Genomic DNA, 17645 nt, shown 5'->3' with positions numbered 1-17645 from the left:
TCTTGGAGGAAAAAAACCTACATGTGGAAAATTTGCCTTCTATGCTAGTGGAAGATTTCCCTTAATATGTTTCATTTGATAAGCAAGAAGTGTCCCCACTGTCAAATCATGTTGCATCACAGTTCTTCCCTTTAACATGTTCTTGGGGGGAAATAATGGATTATCCTATTTTCTTTGTCTGAATAAAATGTTTCAGATGTAGACATAAAGATGTTCTCAGCTGAGCCATTAAACAGTGAAGTAAAATGAATCAACAGAGCAGAAGTAGCAGATTTAATTACTGCTTAGAGGTAGGAAGGAGAACTAATTACAGTGTTCATAAGCCACATGCCAATCTTCTCCTAACCATGTGTTTTGATTGTGCTGAGAGAAGCAGACTCAGCAGCAACACACAACGGTATAAAATATTTTCACAACAGAACTTTGTAGCAAGTTAAAAATGGAATTTCTGCCGCGGAAGGATGGTTCTGGATAGCTTGCCCTGCTCATTAATTCAGTAATTGGAACAGTTTTGTTACATGAGCAGTGCTCAATTGAGAAATGATGATGATGATAATAGTAGTAGTAGTAGTAGTAATAATAATAATAATTAATGTGGATCTATTCAATGAGTAGCAAATCATCAAGTTACAAGAGATGCAGCCAGAGCTGCTTTGCATGCTAGACAGAACTGGGGAGAAGCAGAGCTGGTATCTGCTCTCCATGTCTCCACGTTGCTGGGAGAGAGGTCTTCTGATCTCCAAATTGGAAGAATGAGCCTATTCCCTCTTCACACATGACCAAGACAAACAGCAGCAAGCATCTCTGGAAGCTTCTGTGGAAAGCTTCTTACAAGAAAACTGGCCATCAAGACAGAAAGGACAGTACCGGTCATGGGCGTAGGCAGGGGGGGCAGGAGGGGGCAATTGCCCCCCTAGAAGCCTGCCCCGCTGCCCACCCGGTGCAGTCTCCCTTCTCCCTGGCTGGCTGTGGAGCGGGCGGAGGGAAAGCCAGGCAACCGCTTTGTGCGGCTCTGAGGCTTTCCCTCCACCTGCCCCAGCGATTGCAGAGGGGGAGGAGGGAGTCGGAGCAGCCCGAAATCGGGCTGATCCTGGCTCCCCCTCGCCCCTGCCGATCGCGGAGGGGGAGGAGGGAGTCGGAGCAGCCCGAAATCGGGCTGATCCTGGCTCCCCCTCGCCCCTGCCGATCGCGGAGGGGGAGGAGGGAGTCGGAGCAGCCCGATTTCGGGCTGACCCTGGCTCCCCCTCGCCCCTGCCGATCGCGGAGGGGGAGGAGGGAGTCGGAGCAGCCCGATTTCGGGCTGACCCTGGCTCCCCCTCGCCCCTGCCGATCGCGGAGGGGGAGGAGGGAGTCGGAGCAGCCCAAAATCGGGCTGCTCCGATCCCCTCCTCCCCCTCCGCCATCGCTGGGAGGAGGGAAAGCTGGCAAGGGAGAAGGGATCTTCCTTGCCCCGATGTGGCCCCTCCCCCGCCCCTTGCCCCCCCTGATTTTTATCCTGGCTATGCCCCTGGTACCGGTAATTATGTGAAGCCCACATTCAGGCAAGATGAGTTACCAGCAATGATCCAAGTTTCTTTCATCATGGACATGTCAACAACTCCCACCTCTATATTTTTGTTAGTGCAGAGAAGTGGCATGAGGTCCTGCTTTTTCCCTCCTATCCTAGTTTGCTTCTCTGTGTTAAGAGTGTCCCATTAAAAGTGTGTCTGGTCCCATCCTCTTTTGAAATGGGCTCGCTGATAGATTTCCACCAAGCTAATGTGGCCCCTAGTTTAGTTCAAAAGTGAAGGAGTTCGGGTAGCAAATGGCGAGCAGTTTCCCAAAAATTACGGTTCCATTATATTACCTTCCTAGCTGTAAAAAGAAGAAGAAAGAAATACAAGTTTTGCATACACTCTACATAAGCAGCACTGAGTGAATTTACAAAGCAAGTGACTAACTGTGACAGTGGGAGTAAGATTGCGTCAGTTGACTCAGAAGTAAAAATTACTGTGTTTTGAGTATAAAGAGTTAGATAATATTTATTCACTGCTACCAAGCTAAAAATAATTCAATAATACCAACAGCTCTTTTCCAGAGATCAGAGGCTTGTGTGTGCATTTATACATTTTTATTTTGTTTTTCTTTTGCTACAAATAAAATACTATTTGTTATACAGTCACAAAAATATTTGCATAAGGCAAAGGAAAAGCCTTGGGTGAAATATTTAAGATTTTTTTAAGTCCAAAAAGGCTTTGACAACCAGTCAGTGAAAACACTCATCCTATCCATTTATAGTTTGAAAGAAGAATGTGGCAGTATATACAGCAGAAAAGAACCTACAATCCCAGCATCAAATTGCAAGTATTTAGAGGTGGTGATGATGCATAAATTGGTGCAAGGGGAAGAAATGGAGGCAGTGAGAGATTTTACTTTTTTGGGCTCCATGATCACTGCAGAGGGTGACAGCAGTCACGAAATTAAAAGACACCTGCTTCTTGGGAGAAAAGCAATGACAAACCTAAACAGCATCTTAAAAAGCAGAGACACCACAGTTCAAGAAGGATACTGACAAGCTGGAACGTGTCCAGAAGAGGGCAACCAAAATGGCCAAAGGCCTGGAAACGATGCCTTATGAGGAACGGCTTAGGGAGCTGGGTATGTTTAGCCTGGAGAAGAGAAGGTTAAGGGGTGATATGATAGCCATGTTCAAATATATAAAAGGATGTCATCTAGAGGACGGAGAAAGGTTGTTTTCTGCTGCTCCAGAGAAGCGGACACGGAGCAATGGATTCAAACTACAAGAAAGAAGATCCCACCTAAACATTAGGAAAAACATCCTGACAGTAAGAGCTGTTCGGCAGTGGAATTTGCTACCAAGGAGTGTGGTGGGGTCTCCTTCTTTGGAGGTCTTTAAGCAGAGGCTTGACAGGCATATGTCAAGAATGCTTTGATGGTGTTTCCTGCTTGGCAGGGGGTTGGATTGGATGGCCCTTGTGGTCTCTTCCAACTCTATGATTCTATGACATCACCTTGCCGACAAAGGTCCGTATAGTTAAAGCTATGGTTTTCCCAGTAGTGATGTATGGAAGTGAAAGCTGGACCACAAAGAAGGCTGATCGCCGAAGAATTGATGCTTTTGAATTATGGTGCTGGAGGAGACTCTTGAGAGCCCTGTGGATTGCGAGAAGATCAAACCTATCCATTCTGAAGGAAATCAGCCCTGAATGCTCACTGGAAGGACAGATCGTGAAGCTGAGGCTCCAATACTTTGGCCACCTCATGAGAAGAGAAGACTTCCTGGAAAAGACCCTGATGTTGGGAAAGATTGAGGGCACAAGGAAAAGGGGATGACAGAGGATGAGATGGTTGGATAGTGTTCTCGAAGCCACCAACATGAGTCTGACCAAACTGTGGGAGGCAGTGGAAGACAGGAGTGCCTGGTGTGCTCTGGTCCATGGGGTCATGAAGAGTTGGTCACGACTAAACAACAACAAAATGAATAAAGGATGCAGAACACTCCCTTGAATCTGGGAACAATGTAGATTACATTGCTGGGATAACAGTTAGCACCAGGTATTTATTTAATGGTGCAGCTGGAGCATGAATCTAACAGGAAGAATGGCTTCCACAGGTTTTTATTCACTCAATATGGGAGAAGGGAGGGGGGAATGCAGCAGCGTAGCTGGGGGAGGGCTGGAGTTTCACTCTGTGTCCATCAGCTTGTGTGCTGGTGAGGGAGACCATTCTCTTGAAGCATAGCCCTGTGGAGGAAGAAGGACTTGGTATCCTCCTGGCAGATGTGGGGAATGGATGCCCAATGCCCCTGCCCTGACATTGCTCCCAAAGAAAGCTTGGCCCACCCATTTCAGGACGAGAGCATCTCCTTTCTGCTCTCATGCAGGAAGGTTCTTCTCCCATTCTCTGTTGACACTCAACTTGTAGGGTGTTCTCCCAGCCCCATGCAAAATTTTCCTTCCTCCTACCTGTTCTTTTTACACAGAGTGCTTCTGCAGGAGCCACAGTGGTGGACAAAGGAGATCCTGGAAGAAAGAAGGTATCCTTGAAGCATGGCAGAACTCAAGGCTAAGGGCTGCTTTGAGGGAAGAATCCCTGAACATGTGAACGGGCTATCACAGACCAAACTCAACTTGAACAAAGAGATAATTCACGTACTTTCGTAAACCAAGAAAATGTTTAATGCAATTTTTTTTCCAAACAAACCAACAAACGAAAATGGTTCTGGGACCAAGCCTTTGTTTGGAAGGTGCAGCTTGGTTTGCAAAAGTCAGCCCAGGGATTCCTTGTCTGGTACAGTTCTGCAGCTTCTCCTTTCATTGATATAATAATAATAATAATAATAATAATAATAATAATAATAATAATAATAATAATTTTATTTATACCCCGCCCTCCCCAGTCAAAACCAGGCTCAGGGCGGCTAACACCAATAAAATTACAATAAGACAGAAAAGAAAACAATTAATTAAAATACAGATTAAAATACAATATTAAACTTTAAAATGCAGCCTCATTTTAAGTAGTCCATAAATCCAAACCATGAGGGAGGTAAACACAGGGGTCAGACTGAATCCAACCCAAAGGCCAGGCAGAACAGCTCTGTCTTGCAGGCCCTGCGGAAAGATGACAAATCCCACAGGGCCCTGGTCTCCTGTGAAAGAGCGTTCCACCAAGTTGGGGCCAATACTGAAAAGCCCCTGGCCCTAGTTGAGGCCAATCTAGCCACCTTATGGCTCAGGATCTCCAGAATATTGTTGTTTGTGGACCTTAAGGTCCTCCACGGGGCATACCAGGAGAGGCGATCCCATAGGTACGAGGGTCCCAAGCCGCATAGGGCTTTAAAGGTCAAAACCAGCACCTTAAACCTGATCCTGTACTCCAGCGGGAGCCAGTGCAGCTGGTAAAGCACTGGATGAATGTGATCCTGCGGCTGGGACCCCATAAGGAGCCTCACCACGGCATTCTGCACCCAATTAATCCACAGGTGCTGAGGTATGGCCTAAAAAGGCCCCTGGGTGGGTATATCTAGGCAAGGCTGGGAGAATGCAGCAAGAAACCTACCCTTAATAGTCTGTTTTTCTCAACCACTTCTCCTCCTCCCTCCTGAACACAGGTAATAAGCACAAATAGGAGAGTCTTGAGCTAAACCCTTTGTCTGCAATGTGCTAGTTTTCTACTAGCAAGGACTTTTTTTTTTACACGGAAGAGCATAAAAAATGAGACACCACCTGCAAGTGGTACAATCCACTGTGGGCAAAAACAAGTAATCTTAAGAATTCCTGTCAGGTTTAAGGTGTTTAATGAAAAACTTTGTGTAGTAAATTGAAAAACTTGCATAGAATAGTCCTTCTATCCATGAATTAGCAATGAGAGCAGGGAGTTAAAGAGAATTAAAAGGGGAAACAATGAACAGACTTGAACTGGGTATGCTGTAACAAAAAGATATAAACTAAGTAACCACAGAAAGGAGGGGAGGGAAGTTGAGGGAAATGCAGATTGATAATGTAAATATTTTGTGTTTTTTGCTTAAATATATTTGTAAAATGATAACATGTAAAATAAAATGTAAAAAAAGCAATGAGAGCAACAATATTTTTATTGTTAAGCCCAGTGATGAAAGCTGCTATATTTGTCTATATTTATAGCCTCCCCACCAACAGAACAGTGGAACAATTTAGTGATGCTTCAGTCCTATGTACACAGTTATCTATATACATGTAATCCCATTCAATTCAATCCTGTAGATATGTACAGTATTGTGCTGTGTGTATCTATTAATTCAGCACTATTTCCTCCATCAATCTGATAGCCAAAGCCATTTACTTTCAATGACAGTAAAAAAAGAGATGATAAAGCTTCAATTCCCCCCAAAAAGTAAATTTTAACAAAGCAATTAAGACCCAAATATGACACACAAAGATGCTCATTTTCCATGTGAGATTAATACATGCTTCACTGCAGTTTTTATTCAGCTAAATAACTGAATGAAATTAATTCTGGCAGCCACACTAATTGCTACCCCTTCAGTCCAGTATTTGGGCTGAGCAATTTTTTTGGGGGGGAGGGGGGAATCCTCACCCTTTAGGAATGGATGGATTTAAAGAATTTTCATCTTAACTATAAGGTTCTTTTCTTCTTCCTAGGACATCAGATTGATGCCATGTTATGATGTAATATTCTCTTCCAGGAATGGGGCTAGAGAAGTTGAATCATCACTTGAAGTAACAGCATAAAATAAAATAAAATAAAATAAAAGGGGATGGAGTGGGGGCTCGGCCACTCTGTATCTTTGGTAGGATGAAATGGCTCAGGACTGCAATACCTAAACGACTAAACAACAACAACACTTCAGGTTAAGTACAGACTTCCGGAACCAATTAAGTACTTAACCTGAGGTACCACTGTCTAATTAGACCATTGATCCATAAAATGAAGGCAATAATCAATGTACTGTACTATAAAATAAAATAAATAAGACAGTATTGTAGATGAAAAAAATTAACATTGACAGTGGTACCTCGGGTTAAGTACTTAATTGGTGCCATTCAAACCGCGAAAAGTACTTCACCTAAGTGGCAATAGCGCACGTGCGCGAAGCGCCAATAGAGCCCTTCTGCGCATGCGCCCACAGCGGAACCCGGAAGTAAACACTTCCAGGTCTGCGGAGTACTTAACCTGAAGCATACTTAACCCGAGGTATGACTGTATTTCTCTTTCTTCAGATCTTCATGCATCTCTGTGGGGCTTGTTGTCTGTCTGTTAGTTGCTTTCTAAGTTGCTTTGGGGTGCCTTCAGCAAGATAAAGCAACTAACAAATTTAATTAATAACGACAACAAAAGAATTTGCCAAAACCAGTAGTGTAATGCAAACATGATACCTACAATGGCTAGTGTAAGGGGGAGGGCTTATAGGGAACAGCTCCCCCTCATCAGGTCGAGTTCCTCTCAGAGCAGTAAATCCAGTACCTAACCAGATTACAGGAGTCAGGAAGCAGAGAGGGAGGGACAAGGCTCTAGCAGCGTCAAAGAGCCTCAACACCATGTAGAGAGGGAGGCAGCTGGGGAGGAAATAACGGGAGAGCAGTCAGAATGCCTGAGTTGAGGCGCATGGCACAGAAAATGCAAAGGGACTGAAAATGGTATTTTCAGCTCTAGTCTTGGCAACTTGCAATTTGTGTTTCTTTCTAGAGCTGTAATTAGTACAGTGGACGCAGGTGGCGCTGTGGGTTAAACCACAGAGCCTAGGGCTTGCTGATCAGAAGGTCGTCGGTTCAAATCCCTGCGACGGGGTGAGCTCACATGACCTGGAAGCTGTACGCCGGATCCCTCGGCCAATAACGCGAGATGAACGCCGCAACCCCGGAGTCGGTCACGACTGGACCTAATGGTCAGGGCTCCCTTTACCTTACCTCTGGTTAAGAACTTAATTCATTCTGGAGGTCCGTTCTTAACCTGAAACTGTTCTTAACCTGAAGCACCACTTTAGCTAATGGGGCCTCCTGCTGTCGCCATGCCGCTGGAGCACAATTTCTGTTCTCATCCTGAAGCAAAGTTCTTAACCTATTTCTGGGTTAGCAGGGTCTGTAACCTGAAGGGTTTGTAACCCGAGGTACCACTGTATCAGCAAAGACCTCTGATCATCAAACTTGCTTCATAACCAAGTAATATAGAAGGTGCTAGTGCTCGGCATGTGTTAAATTCAGGGCTCAGTAATTTGCTATCTTTTCTAGATCAGGAAATGATTGGCTTATCAGAGTTGGAGAAATAAACACCTCCAGCTTCAACAAAAACATTGATTATATCAAAACATATTGCAGCACCTGCTGTAATTAGGACAAGTACAGATTGGGATCAGCAGCACTTGTCTATAACAATTAAGCTTCATACTGTGCAATAAAAGCTACCTATTTATAGACTTTCCTGATCTTTACTTATTCTCATACAACTGCTACCACCCATTCTTATTTGTTAGCTTAGACCAATGTAGCTTCACAATGGGAAAAGTTTGCAAAAGCAGTGCTTAATCTAACCAAAATAGAAAGCATCAAGAAAAGTCATTTTGATATCATTTTTAATGTAATTAAAATATGTGGTGGAAGAAACTTTTAGATTTCCAATATTAAACAGCAACAGCTGTCTTGAAACATTCTGGAGACTTTAGAAATTCGTGGAATACATTAAGGGTAAGCAGCATTTTCCCCGACAATTAGAAAATTTGGTAAGCATTCACTCTGAAAATGAGTCACTTTAGAATTTGTTCAACAATATTATGTGTGCACCATAAGAATTTAGATGAGATTTCTGTTCACCCATCTTTATTACTTTCCCTTAATCCAATAAGACTACCCTGAAAATAGCTGACTGCAGGTTTATATATAGTCTGCTAGCTAGAAGGATCACAAGGTCTATCTGTCTTGCAATGTAATGCCTTTGCCTACAAGAACCCCATATATCTGTGTCATTAAATTGATGAGTAATGATGGCAGCAGCACTGCAGCCGTATTCTCCTCTCTAGCTCTCCATCTGAATGAAGACTGGCTTCTGCAGTGCTCACAGGACAGAACCCCACACCCATTCATGCACACCACACACAGCAACACACAGCAGCGGCAAGCCTAAAAGCATTGCTCCAGGAGTATATGGGGCTGTGCCTTATAATGCTATTAGGAAGAAACACAAATAAGAGAAAGCCAAATATTGGAGCCCATAATAACAGAAAGCCAAATATTGATACAAAATGGAGAAAAGTGTTACTTTCTTGGGGGAAGTAACATTTAGAGCATCGTTCTTGATTACTCCAAAGCAGCAGACTCCACGAGCCTGTTTTCTGAAAGGCCTTTTCTATCAATATCTTTATTTTTTAATATCCTTACATGTGACTCCAGCATAATGGTGCTAGGATTACTGAAGAAGCAATGCTTTTAGATCTCTTTTACTGTATCTCGCCTTGGGAGCTCTTACTGAAGGATATTTTTCTACACAAAAGGAGCATTTGCCCCACCTTCTCAAAGGACAGCAGCCTATTCTAATGGCAAAGTAGCGTTCTTTAGCATGGCTTGCGTTGCCTGTATACTTGAGAGTAACTGGACCTGTTCTGCTCTTACTGAGATGAAGCATTATGTGGATGGAGTACATTAAAATGTTGAGAAAGTCAAGTACAAAGGGACCCTGAAGAAAAATGAGTACTTGTTTACTGGGTCTAAAAATATTGGTTGTCAGGAGACAACTATAAGGCTATCGTTTAATTTTTGTAAGAAATAAATAAAAGTTTCAAAAAATAAGTAAGGTACAATTAATTTTTGTGTGAAATAAATGTATGTTTTTAGTAATTACAATGTACATATATTGTACATATTTCTGGCAGTATAACATAAATACTAAATATAAACACAGATTGTTATCATTGAATTTTTTATTTTTTAAAAAAACTTTATTGAGATTTTAATTAAAACATATCAAATCATATCAAAACAAATTAAAACAAATCAACTCAAAATATAAAAATTCATACAGATATAATACTTCCAAATTTACATCTGAAAAGTAATTGATATCTAATACATAATTCAACTAAACCTTCCTGTCTAGTCTTTTCCTCTATGTGATCATTGAATTTTTAAATAATTATTTTTAAATATTAAACAATGGTGGGTATTTTTGAATAGTTTGCTTGTACTGAATAGTTCACACATTTTCAGGTAGTTCTAAAGCATATTTCATGCCGTCTACTACATTCAGAGCAACCGTTTGAATTCACTAGATGATTGTGCGAATCTGTCAGTAATAGCTTTTGCATCCAATTCATCTATCAATTCATTTTCAATGTCTAGCAACACTACATGAACCAAGATACTCCTGACTTTAGGATTGGACCAGACCTTGTATACAGACTCTGCCTCCAGGCAAGCACCCCCATGAAATTTGGTTGGTTGGCTGGCTGGCTGCCTTCTCCCTCCACTAAGCTCTGCTGTGCCTGGCAGAACAGGACTATGACACCATAACCACAAGGAGGTGCAGGGCCTGATGGGGTTTGCAAACTGCTATTGTTGAGGTTACAGGTAGGTAGCCGTGTTGGTCTGGATCGAAGTAAAATGGAAATGGAAGTTTCCAGGCACTTCACTGTATCTGAAGAAGTGTGCATGCACACGAAAGCTCATACCAAAATAAAAACTTAGTTGGTCTTTAAGGTGCTACTGAAGGAATTTTTTTATTTTGCTATTGTTGATTCATCCTGCATTGGGCTCAGGTGACAGCACCTCTGACTTACCTCCTTAGGGAAAAGTGTGTTTGTCTGGCACGGTTCAGTTCAGGGGGCATTAGACGCCATGAAAGCTGCATTCGCTTCACAACCCATCCTTCAGCAACCGGACCCAGCAGGGCCATTTGTGGTGGAAACAGATGCCTCGGATGTTGCAGTAGGAGCAGTGTTACTGCAGGCCGACCCACAGTCTTTGGAGATCTTCAACTGTGGGTACTACTCCCGAAAACTTCAACCGGCAGAGCGGAATTATGGCACAGGACTACGACACTAGCACGTGCCTGTAGTTTACTTCAATTAAAGCCCAGTTAGCAGGATATCTGCTGCATCCAGGAACGAATCAGGGGGTCACGGCAGTCAGACTCTTCATGCACCTGGTACCTTTGCCTGCCCTCACATTCCATAGGGAAGCGAGTGCCAGGCTGCAGGGCAATCCGCAGGTGAGAGCCCATTCCTCTCCCATCCAGAGAGGAAGTCAAAGAATGAGTTCCCCCATCATTCTTTGTTTATTTCTGTCTAGTGATCAAATGTTCTATAGGCACCATGAACAGAGAGTGAATATTTTCTGACCTTCCATTTATTATTACACTCACTGGACTAACCTGATATGTGTCCAATGAATGAATACATATATTTTATCATTTTCACCATCAATTCCTATACTGCAGGACACAATATACCCTGGGATGACAGCAAACAATGTTAGGAATAGGGAAGTGAAAGAAAAGCTTAAAATAAAATGGGCCTACCTGCAAAAAGAATGTGTAGCTTTAAAGCAATTCCTCGCACTTTCCCTTTCTGGTAATACTTGTTACACTCAGGCGAGGCTAGAGTATTTTGAACTTCTGGTTGACTTATTTTCTGAAAAAGAAACAGAGGCTTAAGCTGCAAAAACCAAAAACTGAATGTGATTGCTAACTAAAGATTAACTACCAATTGACTAATCTAAAAGTTGCACTTAATATTGACTGTCCTTTAGTGGAAGCTGTAAGGGCCAAATACTCCCACCACTTACCAATACTGGGTCCTACAGCTTTCAGGGAGAGGCTAGTAAGAGATCACCTCTGGCCCTGAGCATGAATATAAGAAAACTTTGCTTTTCGCCCAGGATTAAACATAAACTATTAAGTGACCTTAAGAAAGAGGGGGATTTTCCTTGCTAGATTTGAAACTCTACTACGAGAGAATAATAATAATAATAATAATAATAATAATAATAATAATAATAATTCATTATTTATACCCCGCCCATCTGGCTGGGTTTCCCCAGCCACTCTGGGCGGCTTCCAACAGAAAAAAACAACACAGTAATCTATTAAACTTTAAACATTAAAAGAATAGTGTATACTATAAAATACTGACTTTTTAGATCTAGAAGGGTTTGACAACCGTTATGGCTGGCATGCCTTCTTAGGCTACGACAAGGTCAAGGTACATAAAAGCTTTTAAAACCATGTTATAATGGGATTTTACTTCCCTGGGCTCCATGATCACTGCAGATGGTGACAGCAGTCATGAAATTAAAAGACGCTGTTTTGGGGAGAAAAGTGATGACAAACCTAGACAGCATCTTAAAATGCAGAGACATCACCATGCCAACAAAGGTCCGTATAGTTATAGCTATGGTTTTCCCAGTAGTGACTCATGGAAGTGAGAGCTGGACCATAAGGAAGGCTGGTCGACGAAGAATTGATGCTTTTGATTTATGGTGCTGGAGGTGACTATTGAGAGTCCCATAGACTGCAAGATCAAATCTATCCATTCTGAAGGAAATCAGCCCTGTGTGTACTCACTGGAAGGACAGATCCTGAAGCTGAGGCTCCAATACTTTGGACACTTTAAGAGAAGAGAAGACTCCCTGGAAAAGACCCTAATGTTGGGAAAGATTGAGGGCACAAGGAGAAGGGGACGAGTCGGACGACAGAGGATGAGATGGTTGGACAGTGTTCTTGAAGCTACGAACATGAGTTTGACCACCCTGCGGGAGGCAGTGGAAGATAGGAGTGCCTGGCGTGCTATGGTCCATGGGGTCACGAAGAGTCGGACACGACTAAATGACTAAACAACAACATAAGGAAACCTCTATATATGGCTTGGGCAAAATATAAAAATCTGCTTGAACCCAAAACCCCATGGTGGATATCTCCCCCAGAAGCACTAGCAGTGAAGAAGAAATATATGAAAGGGAATTGGCCAACATACAAAGTATTGTTAAAAGAGGAAGAAAATCAGCTGAAGCTAAAAGGTTATGATTAAATTAGGGTATATCTGTCAGATTGGTTACAATATCATCAACTCCATGAGATATTTAAACTTGATAAACAAAATGATTTTGTGATGGAGCCTTCCAGATTGGAAAAAGAATTGATTAACTCCAAAGGAGAAACTCTTTGTAAAATGTATAGACACCTCCTTGACTGGGAAGTTGAGGAGGAGGAGGTAAAATCAGTAATGGTTAAATGGGCTCAAGATCTTGGTTATAACATCCCAATGGATGCTTGGGAAAGACTATGGAGGGTAGATATGAAGTTCACCGTGTGTTATGTATTGAAATATTTTTTTTGAAAATGCAATTCCACTGGTATTTAACACCATTAAAACTATGTATAAAAATACCTCAAGTATATGTTGGAGATGTGGGGAAGTGGAAGGTACATATGTGGTGGAACTGTAAGAAAATAAAGGAATTTTGGGAGGTAATTTATAACTAGCTCAAAAAGATGTTTAAGATCTCTTTTATAAAAAATCCGGAAACATTCCCTTTGGGTATATTAGGTTCAGACACCCCTAAAAAGGCAAGGAAAATATTCTTGTACGCCACAGTAGCTAGCTGCAAGAATATTAATCACCACAAACTGGAAAGGGGACACAATCCCGACCAAACTGGAGTAGCAAAGCAGACTGTTAGAATACGCTGAGCTGGTAAAAATGACAGGGAAATTGAGAGGACATGCTGATCAGACATTTATTAAAGAATGGGACATGTACAAAAAATATCTTAAGGAACATTGTAATAACATGACGTCAATGGCAGACCTTGAAGGACCTCTGTGGTACAGTAGAAACTCATAGGAAAACAAGTCATCAATGAAAACAGAAAGCGCGCTCGAAGAAATAGGTGGTAGATGCATGATGGGGTGACGGGAAGCCGTTACAGATGTAAGAATCATAGAATCATAGAATCATAGAGTTGGAAGAGACCACAAGGGCCATCCAGTCCAACCCCCTGCCAAGCAGGAAACACCATCAAAGCATTCTTGACATATGCCTGTCAAGCCTCTGCTTAAAGACCTCCAAAGAAGGAGACTCCACCACACTCCTTGGCAGGAAATTCCACTGCCAAACAGCTCTTACTGTCAGGAAGTTCTTCCTAATGTTTAGGTGGAATCTGCTTCCTTGAAGTTTGAATCCATTGCTCCGTGTCCGCTTCTCTGGAGCAGCAGAAAACAACCTTTCTCCCTCCTCCATATGACATCCTTTCATATATTTGAACATGGCTATCATATCACCCCTTAACCTTCTCTTCTCCAGGCTAAACATACCCAGCTCCCTAAGTCGTTCCTCATAAGGCATCGTTTCCAGGCCTTTGACCATTTTGGTTGCCCTCTTCTAGACACGTTCAAGCTTGTCAGTATCCATCTTGAACTGTTGTGCCCAGAACTGGACACAACACTCCAGGTGAGGTCTGACCAGAGCAGAATACAGTGGTACTATTACTTCCCTAGATCTAGATGCTATACTCCTATTGATGCAGCCCAGAATTGCATTGGCTTTTTTAGCTGCTGCATCACACTGCTGACTCATGTCAAGTCTGTGGTCTACCAAGACTCCTAGATACTTTTCACATGTACTGCTCTCAAGCCAGGTGTCACCCATCCTGTATTTGTGCCTTTCATTTTTTTTGTCCAAGTGTAGTACCTTACATTTCTCTTTGTTAAAATTCATCTTGTTTGCTTTGGCCCAGTTGTCTAATCTGTTAAGGTCATTTTGAAGTGTGATCCTGTCCTCTGGGGTATTAGCCACCCATCCCAATTTGGTGTCGTCTGCAAACTTGCTCAGGATGCCCTCAAGCCCATCATCCAAGTCATTGATAAAGATGTTGAATAAGACTGGGCCCAAGACAGAACGCTGTGGCACCCCACTAGTCACTACTCTCCAGGATGAAGAGGAGCCATTGATGAGCACCCTTTGGGTTCGGTCAGTCAGCCAGTTACAAATCCACTGAATGGTAGCATTGTCTAGTCCGCATTTTACCAGCTTCTTTACAAGAATATCATAGGGCACCTTGTCAAAGGCCTTGCTGAAATCAAGATAGGCTACATCGACAGCATTCCCTTCATCTACCAGGCTTGTAATTCTGTCAAAAGAGGAGATCAGATTAGTCTGACATGACTTATTTTTCAGAAACCCATGCTGACTTTTAGTGATCCCAGCGTTCCTTTCTAGGTGCTCACAGACCGTTTGCTTAATGATTTGCTCTAGAATCTTTCCTGGTATTGATGTCAGGCTGACCGGGCGGTAATTGTTTGGGTCCTCTCTTTTCCCCTTTTTGAAAATAGGAACAACATTTGCCCTCCTCCAGTCTGCTGGAACTTCGCCTGTTCTCCAGGAATTTTCAAAGATTATTGCCAGTGGTTCTGAAATCACCTCTGCCAGTTCTTTTAATACTCTTGGATGTAGTTCATCTTGGATGTAGTTCAAAGAAGAAGTTAATGTGATCTGATATATTTTTTTTAATTGTTATTTCTGGATTTTTGTTTCTTTTTGTTTCCTGTAAGCCCCCACCCATTTGAATTGGGCTTGTACACGAAAACCACACAGTGGATTGCACACCAGTATGGAAAGAGCCAGAATGAAAAGCCAATTTGGAAGACATTAGATTCTTGAGAACATGGCTTACAGCCCTCCACAGCAGTCTTAACTTGGTGCTGGAAAAACGAAAGGAAGCCAGTTTTAAAACGCCGAAAAGACACTTGACTAAACTGTGTGAAATATAGAAATGTGGAAATGAACAAGGTATATTTCAGGAAAGCTAGCACACACACAAAAGTGACCAATTCTTGCCGTCCATGGCAGTCTTTCTTACACATGGTATATGAAGCAAGAATTTTTTAGAAGATTGAAATGACACCTGCCTATACCACCACAGCATACCCTGCAATGTCCCGTTTTTACTGGGACATTCCACATTTTTAAAAAGCCATTCTGGGCTTCTGATTGGATCCTGGAATATCTCAGAAATTACCTCTGGTTATCCTGGGGGCGCCCAGGTGCTGAAGCCAGTGTGCCACTCCACTTCCCACTTTCCCTCTCTATGGTTACTGTGGAGGTCCATCGGTGCGCTGTGACAGTGGCAGGCGGGTGGGCGAGGTGGATGGGGATAGTGCCTGTGAGGGACATGGTGGAGGAACCGCCATGATCAGGAAGGCTCAGGAAAAGGCCTGTGGATGTGGGTGGGTGGGGGTGGGCAGATATTGAGACTACATCTGGAATGTGGAGGGCGGAAAGTGGGAAGGGCGACTGTCTTCCAGGGGTAAGGATAGCTGGGAGGGAGGTGGGGGGGGGGCTCAAGCGGGGGGGGAGCTTTGTAAAGGAGGTAGGTGGATGGGTGACTGGGAACATTCACCAGAGATGGGTGGGGGAGACGAGGAATGTAGGAATGTGAGGGGTAAACAGGGCTGGAGCTGAGTGGGGTCCTTGGCAGCTGAGAAAGGGGAGGGAGCAGGGGGGAGCGTGGGCAGGTGGCACTGGTGAAGAGCACTCAGGGTGGGGGGCAAGCAGTATTGCAAAGGTGGGTGCAGAGGAGAACGGAGAAAATGGGCTGGGTGTTGGAGGTCTGGATAGAGCAAGGTGTGTGTATGTGTTGGGGCGGGGGACACAAATCCGTCCCTTCAAGGGGAAAATTTGATGGGGGACAAGGTTGGGCTTTTGTCCCGATTTTTATCCCTAGGGTGCTGAAGGGTATGCCATAGAGAATATGGAAATGTGGAAGTTCAGATACTTCATTCACTAAATACTATACTCTCCAACTACACACACAAGCCTATAATCCTGATACTTACAGCCAGACCAGTCTAAAAGTTACATAAACACTGAGAACTGCATTAACAAATGCATTGAACATATACTTCCTGTGAAATACCACTCACAATGGTATCAGTGGAATTTGGTTATGGTACAAAGTTCAGTTCCCTCACAAAGGACATTTTCCACAATGCCACATTTAAGGAAAATAAGATGTTTAATGCCCAACTATTAGAATGGTTTACTTGAAGCACTGCACTTATCCTGTCAGCATGTTCTTAAGAAACACCTATTTTAAGTCTGCTTATAGCTAAGTTAACAACTCTCTCACTTGAAATCTGGGATAAAAGATTGTAACTAGAAGCAATTTAATTCATTCAATGTACTTTAAAAAATATATTAATTTAGCACTTGAAACCTGCTCTTTAACTGAGGTGTTCCACCAGCAGGGAAGTTGTAAATGGAAATACACCAGGGATTCAATTTGTGTTACTCTATCATGCCAGTGTTTTTGTTTTTATTTTAGGGCTATTACTGTTTCAAGCTGCTATCAAGTTGCTTCCTTCCATGAACAATATTATTATTTATCTCTTTATTTATTCATAACCCTGCTTTTCAGTCAAAATCATAGGCCACTTTTCAAGCCAATTAAAATCAATTGGCATTCCAAGGAAAGAGTTCCAGCTCTAGCGCAGGAGAGAGTGCCAGGGGGCAAGTCTGCATTTCAGTGAGCTCAGAAGCACAGTGGCCAAAAGAGCCAGCCTTGCTCCCAGTCTTGAACCCTGGGGGGGGGGGCTGCTGCACAATTGGTGGTAAGATTCCTGCCCATCTCTGCAGTTCCAAAGCTAAGGAGGTTTTCCTGTTGCTTCCTAAGGTAGGGCCCAAACCAAAGAAGTGGATTTCAACTGAACATTATTATGTCAATAAAGGCTGAATGAATAAATGAACTAAACACTGGACAGAACTGAAGCATACGCTGCATGGGGATGCCTTTGAAAATTGAAACCAGAAGTTTCAACCAGCCTCAAGAGCTGCAGCCACATTGTTGACTGAGGTGGTTATAAGGAGCAGACAATTCCCTTGTTGCAGCAGCTCCACTGACTACGGGTCTGTTTCAGGGCACAATTCAAAGTGCTGGTTATCACCTACAAAGCCTTACATGGCTTAGGTCCTTAGGAAATACTGAGATCTTCTGAGATCTTCTGGAGAAGCCCTTCTCTTGGTCTCACCACCCTTATAGGCACACTTGGTGGGGACACCAAAGAGGGCCTTCTTAGTAGTTGTTCCCAGGCTTTGGAACTCCCTCCTTAAAGAAGATAGACTGCCTCTTTCTTTCCTTCCACCAACAAGTAAAGGTCACATT

The 17645-nt window shown here is 42.9% G+C and overlaps 1 protein-coding gene across 9 annotated transcripts in view; it reads right to left on the bottom strand.

Moving 5' to 3' along the window:
• The window catches only part of LOC118095417 (poly(rC)-binding protein 3), a 249935-nt gene that overhangs the window by 103787 nt on the left and 128503 nt on the right, over positions 1 to 17645 (bottom strand). The window contains exon 3 of one of the 9 annotated variants that reach the window (XM_088655481.1): positions 11008 to 11119. The exons of the other annotated variants lie outside the window; for them this stretch is intronic. The gene's annotated coding sequence lies outside the window, so the exon portion shown is untranslated. The remainder of the gene's footprint in view (positions 1 to 11007; positions 11120 to 17645) is intronic. 9 annotated transcript variants of the gene reach the window in all.

This window comes from Zootoca vivipara, chromosome 12, assembly GCF_965207765.1.
Source record: "Zootoca vivipara chromosome 12, rZooViv2.hap1.1, whole genome shotgun sequence".
Taxonomy (NCBI): domain Eukaryota; kingdom Metazoa; phylum Chordata; class Lepidosauria; order Squamata; family Lacertidae; genus Zootoca; species Zootoca vivipara.
Note: the sequence above shows the minus strand (reverse complement) of the source record. Positions and strands in the feature narration are given on the sequence as shown.